The sequence below is a fragment of the Oncorhynchus gorbuscha genome, linkage group LG21 (assembly GCF_021184085.1).
Source record: "Oncorhynchus gorbuscha isolate QuinsamMale2020 ecotype Even-year linkage group LG21, OgorEven_v1.0, whole genome shotgun sequence".
Classification (NCBI taxonomy): Eukaryota; Metazoa; Chordata; class Actinopteri; order Salmoniformes; family Salmonidae; genus Oncorhynchus; species Oncorhynchus gorbuscha.
In genome coordinates, this window is record NC_060193.1 from 22,139,189 (window position 1) to 22,153,737 (window position 14,549).

The 14,549-nt window shown below is 47.3% G+C and overlaps 1 pseudogene; it reads right to left on the reverse strand.

Annotated features, from left to right (window-relative positions):
* Positions 1–14,549, reverse strand: part of LOC124007956 — a 234,027-nt pseudogene that overhangs the window by 32,800 nt on the left and 186,678 nt on the right.

Below are 14,549 nucleotides of genomic sequence, written 5' to 3' on the forward strand. Positions count from 1 at the left end.
TGGCAACATTAATCAACATTAACGTTGGCGTGTTTTGCGCCATCTCTTTGTTGAACACAAAGGAAATGATCCATTTTTATAAATGAATAACTATGGCAACACAAACCAGTGGAGACCGCAGTGAACTAGTATCCATCCACCGATTGCCTTACACCGTTTCCATAGAGATGATTACTTCATACGGAGAAGAGGGAGATGTTATTTCTCTGTAAATATGAAAGAACACGCCCCTTTTTGAGTGTACAAGGCATTTTTTTTGTTTATTTGGGTGTGTGTGTGTGTGTGTGTGTGTGTGTGTGTGTGTGTGTGTGTGTGTGTGTGTGTGTGTGTGTGTGTGTGTGTGTGTGTGTGTGTGTGTGTGTGTGTGTGTGTGTGTGTGTGTGTGTGTGTGTGTGTGTGTATACAGTGTATGTGTGCCCCTGAGCCTCTGTGTGTGTGTGTGCGTCTGAGTCTCTGTGTGTGGCAGGAGGGACAGAAAACAAGAGTGGGAGTGAGGGAGAGGGAAAGAGAGAGGGTGTGCAACAGAATGAAATATGTGGGAGATAGAGAGTGGAAGAGAGAGAATGGGGAATGTGCGAGACAGCACGTTGAAAAAATGAACAAGGACATGAGAGGACTGGAGTTGAAACGGACGAGAAAACAGAATGTACAAGAGAGGTCGAGACGTCCAGAGGGAGCGAGAGGAAGAGGGAGAGAGCAAAACCCAAAGTGAGTGAGAGCAAAAGTTGCTGAGAAAGAGTAGGACTGTGTCCCAAATGGCAGCCTATTTACTGCATAGTGCACTCATTTTGACGAGAGCCCTATGGGTCCTGTTCAAAAGTAGTGCACTATATTGGAATAGGGTGCCATTTGGAATGGGCCAGCCAATGGAAACTAGGAAAGTTAACAAAACTCCCGTAGCTCTATCCCATAAATGCGCTGCATGGTCATTCCGACATCTGCAGTGGCCGTAGAGCATTTACGGTGATACGGCCCCTGCAGAAGTCCGGGCATTCATGTTCTTGCACTTGGCAGAACAGCACAGAGCTGATGTGAAGGAAGTCATGTCTATACAGGACCTCCCGCCCCCACCTCCCGTCAACCAATCATGTCAATGTGGAGCTATATGGAGCCCTCTGCATTGTTAAAATGTATAAGGCGCTCGACGATGTGGTACGGAGCTCAATTTGTGTGTTTGTGTGTGTGTGTGTGCTATCAGCCAGTGGCTCCTCCTCACCTGTATCCGTTTAGGAAGGCCTCCCCTCCGGAGATGGAGATGTCCCCCGTCAGCATCTTGAAGGTGGTGGTTTTTCCTGCTCCGTTAATCCCCAGAAGTCCAAAGCACTATTAACACACACACAGAGAGAGTGGAGCTCTCATTAACAACGAACATTGGAGGAAGAGATCCCAGACTTCCAATGGAGCATCTCATTATGTAACAAAAACCATTGGACGAAGATGATTCAAAGAATAAGATGCTCTACTCTACCGTAACCCTTTATTGAGGAAAAGGTATTGGTTGTTGATAATGTAGTGTGAATCATTTCCTGACAGATCCAATAAATGGATTCAGTCATTCAACATACATGATTGGAATAGCACTTTTGGTACTAGCCTGTTGACTTACTTAATATAACCGTATTGTTTGTGCTGTAGGAACTGTGTGTCGTAAGAGGCAGTGCCTGCATCACCGTGTCAATATTATCTGAGTTATCCACACATTGAAACAAAACAAACTGACACGAATTTATGTACACAATTACATATGGCTGTTCAGTGTCAACATTGAGTGTCTTACATTAGGAATACCACTCATACATTCAACTGTCCACAAGTGACACACACACAAACACATTAAGATGCAAAACACACCACTCACCTCTATCCCCCACTACAGCCACCACCCACATACAAACACACCAGAGAATTCTGAACACCATTCCCCCTTCTTTCCCTAACCACTTATCATAACACCTCTTCCTCTTCTTCTTCTCTCTCTGACAGAGCCCTCTTCTTCTTCTCTCTCTGACAGAACCCTCTTCTTCTTCTCTCTCTGACAGAGCCCTTTTCTTCTTCTCTCTCTGACAGAGCCCTCTTCTTCTTCTCTCTCTGACAGAGCCCTCTTCTTCTTCTCTCTCTGACAGAGCCCTCTTCTTCTTCTCTCTCTGACAGAGCCCTCTTCTCTCTCTCTGACAGAGCCCTCTTCTTCTTCTCTCTCTGACAGAGCCCTCTTCTTCTTCACTCTCTGACAGAGCCCTCTTCTTCTTCTCTCTCTGACAGATACCTCTTCTTCTCTCTCTGACAGAGCCCTCTTCTTCTTCTCTCTCTGACAGAGCCCTCTTCTTTTCCTTCTCTGACAGAGCCCTCTTCTCTCTCTCTGACAGAGCCCTCTTCTCTCTCTCTGACAGAGCCCTCTTCTTCTTCTCTCTCTGACAGAGCCCTCTTCTTCTTCTCTCTGTGACAGATACCTCTTCTTCTTCTCTCTCTGACAGAGACCTCTTCTTCTTCTCTCTCTGACAGAGACCTCTTCTTCTTCTCTCTCTGACAGAGACCTCTTCTTCTTTCTCTCTCTGACAGAGCCCTCTTCTTCTTCTCTCTCTGACAGAGACCTCTTCTTCTTCTCTCTCTGACAGAGACCTCTTCTTCTTCTCTCTCTGACAGAGACCTCTTCTTCTTCTCTCTCTGACAGAGACCTCTTCTTCTTCTCTCTCTGACAGAGACCTCTTCTTCTTCTCTCTCTGACAGAGCCCTCTTCTTCTTCTCTCTCTGACAGAGCCCTCTTCTTCTTCTCTCTCTGACAGAGCCCTCTTCTTCTTCTCTCTCTGACAGATACCTCTTCTTCTTCTCTCTCTGACAGAGCCCTCTTCTTCTTCTCTCTCTGACAGAGCCCTCTTCTTCTTCTCTCTCTGAGAGAGCCCTCTTCTTCTCTCTCTGACAGAGCCCTCTTCTTCTTCTCTCTCTGACAGATCCCTCTTCTTCTTCTCTCTCTGACAGAGCCCTCTTTTTCTTCTCTCTCTGACAGAGCCCTCTTCTTCTTCTCTCTCTGACAGAGCCCTCTTCTTTTCCTTCTCTGACAGAGCCCTCTTGTCTCTCTCTGACAGAGCCCTCTTCTTCTCTCTCTGACAGAGCACTCTTCTTCTCTCTCTCTGACAGAGCCCTCTTCTTCTTCTCTCTCTGACAGAGCCCCCTTCTTCTTCTTCTCTCTCTCTGACAGAGCCCTCTTCTTCTCTCTCTGACAGAGCACTCTTCTTCTTCTCTCTCTGACAGAGCCCTCTTCTTCTTCTCTCTCTGACAGAGCCTCTTCTTCTTCTCTCTCTGACAGAGCCCTCTTCTTCTCTCTCTGACAGAGCACTCTTCTTCTCCTCTCTCTGACAGAGCCCTCTTCTTCTTCTCTCTCTGACAGAGCCCTCTTCTTTTCCTTCACTGACAGAGCCCTCTTCTCTCTCTCTGACAGAGCCCTCTTCTCTCTCTCTGACAGAGCCCTCTTCTCTCTCTCTGACAGAGCCCTCTTCTTTTCCTTCTCTGACAGAGCCCTCTTCTTTTCCTTCTCTCTCTGACAGAGACCTCTTCTTCTTCTCTCTCTGACAGAGACCTCTTCTTCTTCTCTCTCTGACAGAGACCTCTTCTTCTTCTCTCTCTGACAGAGACCTCTTCTTCTTCTCTCTCTGACAGATACCTCTTCTTCTTCTCTCTCTGACAGAGCCCTCTTCTTATTCTCTCTCTGACAGAGCCCTCTTCTTCTTCTCTCTCTGACAGAGCCCTCTTCTTCTTCTCTCTCTGACAGAGCCCTCTTCTTCTTCTCTCTCTGACAGAGCCCTCTTCTTCTTCTCTCTCTGACAGAGCCCTCTTCTTCTTCTCTCTCTGACAGAGCCCTCTTCTCTCTCTCTGACAGAGCCCTCTTCTTTTCCTTCTCTGACAGAGCCCTATTCTTCATCTCTCTCTGACAGAGCCCTCTTCTTCTTCTCTCTCTGACAGAGCCCTATTCTTCTTCTCTCTCTGACAGAGCTCTCTTCTTCTTCTCTCTCTGACAGAGCCCTCTTCTTCTTCTCTCTCTGACAGAGCCCTCTTCTTCTTCTCTCTCTGACAGAGCCCTCTTCTTCTTCTCTCTCTGACAGAGCCCTCTTCTTCTTCTCTCTCTGACAGAGCCCTCTTCTTCTTCTCTCTCTGACAGAGCCCTATTCTTCATCTCTCTCTGACAGAGACCTCTTCTTCTTCTCTCTCCGACAGAGACCTCTTCTTCTTCTCTCTCTGACAGAGACCTCTTCTTCTTCTCTCTCTGACAGAGCTCTCTTCTTCTTTTCTCACTGACAGAGCCCTCTTCTTCTTCTCTCTCTGACAGAGACCTCTTCTTCTTCTCTCTCTGACAGAGCCCTCTTCTTCTTCTATCTCTGACAGAGCTCTCTTCTTCTTCTCTCTCTGACAGAGCCCTCTTCTTCTTCTCTCTCTGACAGAGCCCTCTTCTTCTCTCTCTGACAGAGCCCTCTTCTTCTTCTCTCTCTGACAGAGCCCAATTCTTCTTCTCTCTCTGACAGAGCCCTCTTCTTCTTCTCTCTCTGACAGAGCCCTATTCTTCATCTCTCTCTGACAGAGCCCTATCCTTCATCTCTCTCTGACAGAGACCTCTTCTTCTTCTCTCTCCGACAGAGACCTCTTCTTCTTCTCTCTCTGACAGAGACCTCTTCTTCTTCTCTCTCTGACAGAGACCTCTTCTTCTTCTCTCTCTGACAGAGCCCTCTTCTTCTTCTCTCTCTGACAGAGCCCTCTTCTTCGCTCTCTGACAGAGCTCTCTTCTTCTTTTCTCACTGACAGAGCTCTCTTCTTCTTCTCTCTCTGACAGAGACCTCTTCTTCTTCTCTCTCTGACAGAGCCCTCTTCTTCTTCTATCTCTGACAGAGCTCTCTTCTTCTTCTCTCTCTGACAGAGCCCTCTTCTTCTTCTCTCTCTGACAGAGCCCTCTTCTTCTTCTCTCTCTGACAGAGCCCTCTTCTTCTTCTCTCTCTGACAGAGCCCTCTTCTTCTTCTCTCTCTGACAGAGCCCTCTTCTTTTCCTTCTCTGACAGAGCCCTCTTCTTCACCTCTCTCTGACAGAGCCCTCTTCTTCACCTCTCTCTGACAGAGCCCTCTTCTTCTTCTCTCTGACAGAGCCCTCTTCTTCTTCTCTCTGACAGAGCCCTCTTCTTCTTCTCTCTCTGACAGAGCTGTCTTCTCTCTCTGACAGAGCCCTCTTCTTCTCTCTCTGACAGAGCCCTCTTCTTCTCTCTCTGACAGAGCCCTCTTCTTCTTCTCTCTCTGACAGAGACCTCTTCTTCTTCTCTCTCTGACAGAGCCCTCTTCTTCTTCTCTCTGACAGAGCCCTCTTCTTCTTCTCTCTCTGACAGAGCCCTCTTCTTCTTCTCTCTCTGACAGAGCCCTCTTCTTCTCTCTCTGACAGAGCCCTCTTCTTCTCTCTCTGACAGAGCCCTCTTCTTCTTCTCTCTCTGACAGAGCCCTCTTCTTTTCCTTCTCTGACAGAGCCCTATTCTTCATCTCTCTCTGACAGAGCCCTATTCTTCATCTCTCTCTGACAGAGACCTCTTCTTCTTCTCTCTCTGACAGAGACCTCTTCTTCTTCTCTCTCTGACAGAGACCTCTTCTTCTTCTCTCTCTGACAGAGACCTCTTCTTCTTCTCTCTCTGACAGAGACCTCTTCTTCTTCTCTCTCTGACAGAGACCTCTTCTTCTTCTCTCTCTGACAGAGACCTCTTCTTCTTCTCTCTCTGACAGAGACCTCTTCTTCTTCTCTCTCTGACAGAGACCTCTTCTTCTTCTCTCTCTGACAGAGCCCTCTTCTTCTTCTTCTCTGACAGAGCCCTCTCTCTTCTTTCTCTCTCTGACAGAGCCCTCTTCTTCTTCTCTCTCTGACAGATACCTCTTCTTCTTCTCTCTCTGACAGAGCCCTCTTCTTCTTCTCTCTCTGACAGAGCCCTCTTCTTCTTCTCTCTCTGAGAGAGCCCTCTTCTTCTCTCTCTGACAGAGCCCTCTTCTTCTTCTCTCTCTGACAGATCCCTCTTCTTCTTCTCTCTCTGACAGAGCCCTCTTTTTCTTCTCTCTCTGACAGAGCCCTCTTCTTCTTCTCTCTCTGACAGAGCCCTCTTCTTTTCCTTCTCTGACAGAGCCCTCTTGTCTCTCTCTGACAGAGCCCTCTTCTTCTCTCTCTGACAGAGCACTCTTCTTCTCCTCTCTCTGACAGAGCCCTCTTCTTCTTCTCTCTCTGACAGAGCCCTCTTCTTCTTCTCTCTCTGACAGAGCCCTCTTCTCTCTCTCTGACAGAGCCCTCTTCTTTTCCTTCTCTGACAGAGCCCTATTCTTCATCTCTCTCTGACAGAGCCCTCTTCTTCTTCTCTCTCTGACAGAGCCCTCTTCTTCTTCTCTCTCTGACAGAGACCTCTTCTTCTTCTCTCTCTGACAGAGCCCTCTTCTCTCTCTGACAGAGCCCTCTCTTCTTCTCTCTCTGACAGAGCCCTCTTCTTCTTCTCTCTCTGACAGAGCCCTCTTCTTCTTCTCTCTCTGACAGAGCCCCCTCTTCTTCTTCTCTCTCTGACAGAGCCCTCTTCTTCTTCTCTCTCTGACAGAGCCCTCTTCTTCTTCTCTCTCTGACAGAGACCTCTTCTTCTTCTCTCTCTGACAGAGACCTCTTCTTCTTCTCTCTCTGACAGAGACCTCTTCTTCTTCTCTCTCTGACAGAGCCTCTTCTTCTTTTCTCACTGACAGAGCCCTCTTCTTCTTCTCTCTCTGACAGAGCCCTCTTCTTCTTCTCTCTCTGACAGAGACCTCTTCTTCTTCTCTCTCTGACAGAGCCCTCTTCTTCTTCTATCTCTGACAGAGCTCTCTTCTTCTTCTCTCTCTGACAGAGACCTCTTCTTCTTCTCTCTCTGACAGAGCCCTCTTCTTTTCCTTCTCTGACAGAGCCCTATTCTTCTTCTCTCTCTGACAGAGCCCTCTTCTTCTTCTCTCTCTGACAGAGCCCTCTTCTTTTCCTTCTCTGACAGAGCCCTATTCTTCTTCTCTCTCTGACAGAGCCCTCTTCTTCTTCTCTCTCTGACAGAGCCCTCTTCTTCTTCTCTCTCTGACAGAGCCCTATTCTTCTTCTCTCTCTGACAGAGCCCTATTCTTCTCTCTCTGACAGAGCCCTCTTCTTCTTCTCTCTCTGACAGAGCCCTCTTCTTCTTCTCTCTCTGACAGAGCCCTCTTCTTCTTCTCTCTCTGACAGAGCCCTCTTCTTCTTCTCTCTCTGACAGAGCCCTCTCCTTCTTCTCTCTCTGACAGAGCCCTCTTCTTCTTCTCTCTCTGACAGAGCCCTCTTCTTCTTCTCTCTCTGACAGAGCCCTCTTCTTCTTCTCTCTCTGACAGAGCCCTCTTCTTCTTCTCTCTCTGATAGAGCCCTCTTCTTTTCCTTCTCTGACAGAGCCCTCTTCTCTCTCTCTGACAAAGCCCTCTTCTCTCTCTCTGACAAAGCCCTCTTCTCTCTCTCTGACAGAGCCCTCTTCTCTCTCTCTGACAGAGCCCTCTTCTTGTCCTTCTCTGACAGAGCCCTATTCTTCATCTCTCTCTGACAGAGCCCTATTCTTCATCTCTCTCTGACAGAGCCCTCTTCTTCTTCTCTCTCTGACAGAGCCCTCTTCTTCTTCTCTCTCTGACAGAGCCCTCTTCTTCTTCTCTCTCTGACAGAGCCCTCTTCTTCTTCTCTCTCTGACAAAGCCCTCTTCTCTCTCTCTGACAAAGCCCTCTTCTCTCTCTCTGACAAAGCCCTCTTCTCTCTCTCTGACAAAGCCCTCTTCTTGTCCTTCTCTGACAGAGCCCTATTCTTCATCTCTCTCTGACAGAGCCCTATTCTTCGTCTTCTCTCTCTGACAGAGCCCTCTTCGTCTTCTCTCTCTGACAGAGCCCTCTTCGTCTTCTCTCTCTGACAGAGACCTCTTCTTCTTCTCTCTCTGACAGAGACCTCTTCTTCTTCTCTCTCTGACAGAGCCCTCTTCTTCTTCTCTCTCTGACAGAGCCCTCTTCTTCTTCTCTCTCTGACAGAGCCCTCTTCTTCTTCTCTCTCTGACAGAGCCCTCTTCTTCTTCTCTCTCTGACAGATACCTCTTCTTCTCTCTCTGACAGAGCCCTCTTCTTCTTCTCTCTCTGATAGAGACCTCTTCTTCTTCTCTCTCTGACAGAGCCCTCTTCTTCTTCTCTCTCTGACAGAGCCCTCTTCTTCTTCTCTCTCTGACAGAGCCCTCTTCTTCTTCTCTCTCTGACAGAGCCCTCTTCTTCTTCTCTCTCTGACAGATACCTCTTCTTCTTCTCTCTCTGACAGAGCCCTCTTCTTCTTCTCTCTCTGACAGAGCCCTCTTCTTTTCCTTCTCTCTCTGATAGAGCCCTCTTCTTTTCCTTCTCTGACAGAGCCCTCTTCTCTCTCTCTGACAAAGCCCTCTTCTCTCTCTCTGACAGAGCCCTCTTCTTCTTCTCTCTCTGACAGAGCCCTCTTCTTCTTCTCTCTCTGACAGAGCCCTCTTCTTCTTCTCTCTCTGACAGAGCCCTCTTCTTCTTCTCTCTCTGACAGATACCTCTTCTTCTTCTCTCTCTGACAGAGCTCTCTTCTTCTTCTCTCTCTGACAGAGCCCTCTTCTTCTTCTCTCTCTGACAGAGCCTCTTCTTCTTCTTCTCTCTCTGACAGAGCCCTCTTCTTCTTCTCTCTCTGACAGAGCCCTCTTCTTCTTCTCTCTCTGACAGAGCCCTCTTCTTCTTCTCTCTCTGACAGAGCCCTCTTCTTCTTCTCTCTCTGACAGAGCCCTCTTCTTCTTCTCTCTCTGACAGAGCCCTCTTCTTCTTCTCTCTCTGACAGAGCCCTCTTCTTCTCTCTCTGACAGAGCTCTCTTCTTCTTCTCTCTCTGACAGAGCCCTCTTCTTCTTCTCTCTCTGACAGAGCCCTCTTCTTCTTCTCTCTCTGACAGAGCCCTCTTCTTCTCTCTCTGACAGAGCTCTCTTCTTCTTTTCTCACTGACAGAGCTCTCTTCTTCTTTTCTCACTGACAGAGCTATCTTCTCTCTCTGACAGAGCTCTTCTCTCTCCTGGTCAGGTCACCCTACCGACCATACCTACCCGACCTAACCTACCCACCCAAACCACAGCACCTACCCCCCCCACCCTAACCTACCTAACCTGGCATACCCTACTTACCCAACCTAACCGACAGTACCTACCCACCCTACTCTACCTAACCTAGCATACCCTACTTACCCAACCGACAGTACCTACCACCCTACCATAGTATACCAAACTTAACCGACCTAACTAACAGTACCCACCCACCCTACCCTACTTAACATAGCCTACCCTACTTACCCAACCTACATTAACCTACAGTACCTACCCACCGTACCTAACCTAGCATACCCTACTTACCCAACCTAACTGACAGTACCTACCCACCCTACCTAACCTAGCATACCCCACATACCCAACCTAACAAACAGTACCTATCCACCCTACCCTACCTAACCCACCCTACTCTACCTCACTTACCCAACCTAACCTACAGTACCTACCCCCATCCTACCCTACCGCACCCTACATTAACCTACAGTATCTACCCACCCTACTCTACCTAACCCACCCTACCTAACCTATCATACCCCACTTACCCAACCTAAACTACAGTACCTATCCACCTTACCTAACCCACCCTACCCTACCTAACCTAGCATACCCCACTTACCCAACCTAACCTACAGTACCTACTCATCCTACCCTACCATACCCTACTTACCCAACCTACATGAACCTACAGTATCTACCCACCCTACCCCACCAAACCTAGCATACCCTGTTTACCCAACCTACATTAACCTACAATATCTACCCACCCTACCCTACCAAACCTAGCACAATCTACTTACCCAACCTATATTAACCTACAGAACCTACCTACCCACCCTACCCAAACTAGCATAGTCTACTTACCTAAACAACATTAACCTACCCATACTACACTACCTACCCTAGCATTCCCTACATACCAAACCTACATTAACCTACCCACCCCACCTAGCATACCCTACTTACCCAACCTCATCTACAGTACCTACCCACCCTACCTAACCTAGCATATCCTAACTAGCCAATTTAACTGACATAACCTACCCACCCTACCCTACCTAACCTAGCATACCCTACTTACCCAACCTACAGTATCTACCCGACCCACCTACCCATCCTAACCTACAGTACCTACCCAACATACCTCACACACTAACCACCCTGCCCAACCTAACTTACCCAATGAACCATTGAGTTTATAGATCCATTCATGTTTCCCAACCCTGTCCTGTGAAAGTGTGGTGGCAAGACGAAGCTGGGGTGTAAATAATGCATGAAACAAACTATGAGATTCAGTCATATTCCGCTGGCATTTACATTCAGTTTGGGGTAAACAGGGCGAGGAGAAGAAACCCCTCCGCGCGTGTACGTGTCAGCATCGAAGATCCTGTTGAAATCAAAGCGTTCTGGCATGTGAGTGTTTGTGTATGAGAGCGAGAGAACGAGAGAGAAAGTGAAAGAAAGCGGGAGAGAAAGTATTGAGCATGAGATGGATCAGGGATTTTTTCCCCTTGGTATCAACTTATTTGTGTTTGTGTGTGTGTTTGGCTCACCTCTGCGGCTGGAACGCCCACACACACCCTGTCCACAGCAGGAATCTTCTTCCCCGAGTACACCTGCAAGGAACAGACGGCATAATTAATCAGAGGGAGGTAAGAGGCGAGGGAACGAGAGGCCTCCCCTCTCTGGACACGGATCCCAATGGCATTCTATTCCCTATACAGTGCGGTACATTTGGCCAGAGCCCAAGTAGTGGACGAATAAGTAGGGTGCCATTAGGGAAGCAGTCCTAGCCTCAGGTGGAGTCTGCTACTCACTACACACTGTTAATATTCATTATACCTCAGATAAAAATAACCTTCATCAACTAGTATTTCGTGCACACCACCTATCATGTCTTTCAGCCCATCTGACTTTTTCTTGCCTTTTCTTGCCTGCACCATTTACATTTACATGTAAACATTTACATTATCCAGATGCAATAAGTTGGTTTGCCATTCAGAACAATATAATTACCCCTGCCCCTCCCCACAAAACGCCCAATCGTAGCCCATTACCGCTTTCAAAAACAAAAGAGACATGGGGCTGCTTATAGTTGGTTAAAATCACATGACACACAACAGATGAGGTCATCCGTGTCGCCGGGTGATGTCATCGGAAACACTTATCTTCTACCGTTTGGGCTGCAAGACATGGAAACCCGTCGTTTTCACGTGGGGCTGGAGATGCTGAATTTGATGTTGAAAAAAGGGGAATTTCTCTTTAATGCACATAACATAAGACAGTGGATAAAGGCGTGGAATAAGAACATTAGACTGCATACTTGGGCCTATGGGGCCATCTGAGGCTCAGTCAGGGGTGGACTTAGTGATTGGGAAGCCCCCAGGCAGAGGCCAGTCTGAGGCCTGATGGTACTGTAAGCCTACCACTGGGCTCAGTAACCCATTGACAGTTTACACGGAGAGTACAACAGTTTGGTATTCTCCGTAGGATTCCGACTCCCGCCTAGATCTTGTAGGAAAACTGCAGATTAGAATGTGTCTGGGTTTCACTGCTTCTAGCCTGCAAACTAACTCTCCATTTTGTGTTTGAATTGAACAGTTTTGTCTTCTGCTTCCCGAGCAAATATCAAATCTCAGCCGCAGAGGTGCAGCCCAAGCAGGCTACTCACTCACCTTCTTCCAACAAGTCAAAATTCTCGAGTCCGGCATCACCGGCGCTGCTGTTGCGAGTAGTGGTAAACAAACCGACACTTAGACTAGTAAAATGGGTTCGGGAGTGTACAAATAACGGAGCAATTGTCAACAAAATGAAGCACTTAGCATGTCATGCAACGTTTCCACCTCGGGCCGACCACGAGGAGCGAGTTTGAAGTGGTTTCAAAGGGAAGTTAGATGTATTTTTCGATGTAAGAAAAAAAAAAAAGAATCCTGACAAGGTTCTTGGCAGGTCTGGCAATTGAGATCTCATTCAGCACTCGACAGGAAGGACGGACGCAGCTCTACTCTCCTTGGGGGATGAATTCCAGGATAATTGTGTCATTTGTATTTCTGTCTACCTCTTCTCAGGTCTGAATCATACAACCCTAGGTAAGAGACCCACGGGGGCATAATGGCATACTGTAATGACATCATTATGGTCGATAATTGATGTCTGCTCTGGTTGTAAAGAAGTCGGGGACCATACGCACGTCAAATGCTCTGCTGGTCTATCTGTCTGCCAGCCAGCCTGTCTGTCTGCCCATCCATCTATGTCTATCCATCTACAGTATTTATATCTACAGGATCTATCTATAGTATTTATAGCTCTATGTGTCTCTGGATTTTCCTCTGACCAGCCCTTTCCTATCCATGTAATGCAGGTGCTATGAGTTAGTAGTACAATGGACATGAGGAGTAAATGCATGTTTTATGTTCACTTCCTGGCCATTGCTACGTTAAAATGAGTATATGACTGTGGGCAGGCCAGGGTATGTTAAAAGTGTGCATGAGCCGACTCTCTGGATTTATGGGACATCTTTACAATTCCATTCATCTTTGGAAGAAGGTACTTGAATATCGAGTGAATATCGGGCCATGAAACACCTACTTACAGCAAAGTCTTTCTCTTCCTGGTCAGCGTGTGTATTCAGAGCAGTGCCAATGGGGCCAAAAATAAGTTACAACCTTTTGGTGCAGTGAAACACTTGGTTTGTAAGTAAATGATGAAGAATCAACTTTAACTGCACTCTAGGAGCCAACCCTTCACCACTCTTTCAACGGAGGTGTTCCAAGTGGTACCCTATTCCCTTTATAGTGCACTACTTGACAAGGGCTCTGGTAGAAAGCAGTGCACTATATAGTGGAATAGGGTGCCATTTGAGATGCAGAGAATGCAACCTCGACAGCAAGAGTCCCCCCCAGAGCAAGTTCAAGGCTGACAAACAACAATGTCTTATTCATTGCCGTGATAGCGTGTCAATTGTGCACCATGTTTGCTTAAAAGCCCCGGGGGCATGCACTATTGTTGGGGACTTGGAAGTGCTACTCCCCTGGATTGCATGCTACTTTGGGGTTAGCGTGCTGCGCCACAGCACTGGTACAACACTAGTAGACACGGGTGGAAGTAGTAAAAGTTCCTATCCTAAGTTCCTATGCATAATAGCTGCCGTGGTGGTAGCGAGGGGGGGCCAGTTAATCAGATGAGACAGCTGAGAAAATCTGATGCTGCTCGACGGACCACACACACACGGTTTAGAGAGGGCAAGGATTTTCTGTATTTTCTGACCCCCAACAGCTGGGGTCACAAGCCTGGCTGGGAGACACAACACAAAGGGCTAAACTAGTGCTTAACTTTTATGTGAAACACATGATATTAAAGGGTCAAATGAAAGTATGTCAGAGCCTTTCAGACCTCTAAATTATTCTAATGTCAAGATGAAATCCCGTCCCACAACATCGACATTAGTCTACTTTTGAGGTCTGAAACCATCTGACTAACTTGAATGTATTTGTGAAATGTCTAAGTTGTTGTCGTTGTATTAGCATCCTGTTACCCTTCTGTAATTGACATTTCACAGTAAACAGTGTGAACAATGGTCACCTCCCGCACACAAACAACACTGCCAGATCACATAAATACTTTATAAATCATCAGAAATAATAATACAAGTAATTATATCAAAAGGTAAAATCGAAATGCTGCTAGTCTTACAGTATGTATCTGCCAAGCACTGAGCTCAGGTCCAAATATGGATGCCGTATTCACATGACTCCTATAACATCAAACAGCTGTCACAGGCAGTGCGACATAAGAAAGTTTCTCTCCTAGTTTCTGAGTGACTGGAAGGTCACGTTAACAGCACGGGGCGTGTTAGTGCTAACTGGCGGACGTGCTGTCATAACGGACCCCATCGGTTACGCCGCCGCGGTAACAGCTAACCCAGAGGTTAAACTAACCCATGAGGCAGCCGCAGCTGTTGTTGGGAGGTAAATGGTTCTTCCTGAGTGAAGGAAGAGAAGGAGGAGGAGGCATCTGACAGATGATTGATGGGCTGTCAATCGCTTGAGAGACATGCTCAGATTTATGGCGAGACCAAGGCGGTGCGGCGGTTGAGGTGGGGCACTCATTGATCAATTCGTTATCTGCGCTCTATGGCTGGATCGCACCAGTTGTGGTGGGAGGCGATGGGAGCACTCTCTGTATCTTCCAACCGATATAAATCAAGACATATGTTGAGGCACAGAACTATGTGGTTTTGTGTTGTTCTTCGCATGTTTCAGTCTCACTGTCAGTACTACAATAGCAAACCCAAAAACAGATGCATGACAACAAAACGGATGGGTCTATAATTGAAACTTGATAGGAAGGTACAGCGGTACTCTGCTGTTGTGACGCTCACCACTTTCCGTTTGACAATGGACGTCATAAAGGTGAACCGTACTGTGCATACCGTTGAAGTCAAAAGTTTA